Here is a 539-nt window from a genome sequence, read left to right as displayed (position 1 = left end):
GGAGGCACTCTGTGACTGAGAAATTGTCACTGTGGCAATTATCTGCACAGTTCATGTGAGGTGTGAGGATTAGTGGGGTGAGTCAAGTAAGTTGGGTCTAGCTGCTCCATAGAGAGGTGGTCACCAAGAGGTGTAGGTATAAAGTAGATTCTGTATCAAACAAACATCTTGAGGAACTGGGAGGAGATGGAGAACTGCAAACTGTACCAAGGGTGACAACGCACTTCTCTGGTGTGAGAAAGTTGAACTTATATTCAGAATGGATGCTGAGGCAACATAAAATTATAGGAATTCCCCACAATGACTTATTAATTTTGTTTTAACTTGAATTTCCCTAACCTCTAGTGTGAAAATGGTATTTTTTCTATATGTTCATTGGCCGTTTGCTTTTCCTGCTTTGTGAATTGTCATATATAAGAGTACTTCAAAAAGTTCATGGAAAAATTAGTATTATCTTTTAATTCTATTTTTCCATGAACTTTTTTTTTTTTTTTTAAAGATGACCGGTAAGGGGATCTTAAACCTTGACTTGGTGTTGT

The sequence above is a fragment of the Galeopterus variegatus genome, unplaced genomic scaffold (genome assembly GCF_000696425.1).
Source record: "Galeopterus variegatus unplaced genomic scaffold, G_variegatus-3.0.2 Scaffold5690, whole genome shotgun sequence".
Lineage (NCBI taxonomy): Eukaryota > Metazoa > Chordata > Mammalia > Dermoptera > Cynocephalidae > Galeopterus > Galeopterus variegatus.
Note: the sequence above shows the minus strand (reverse complement) of the source record.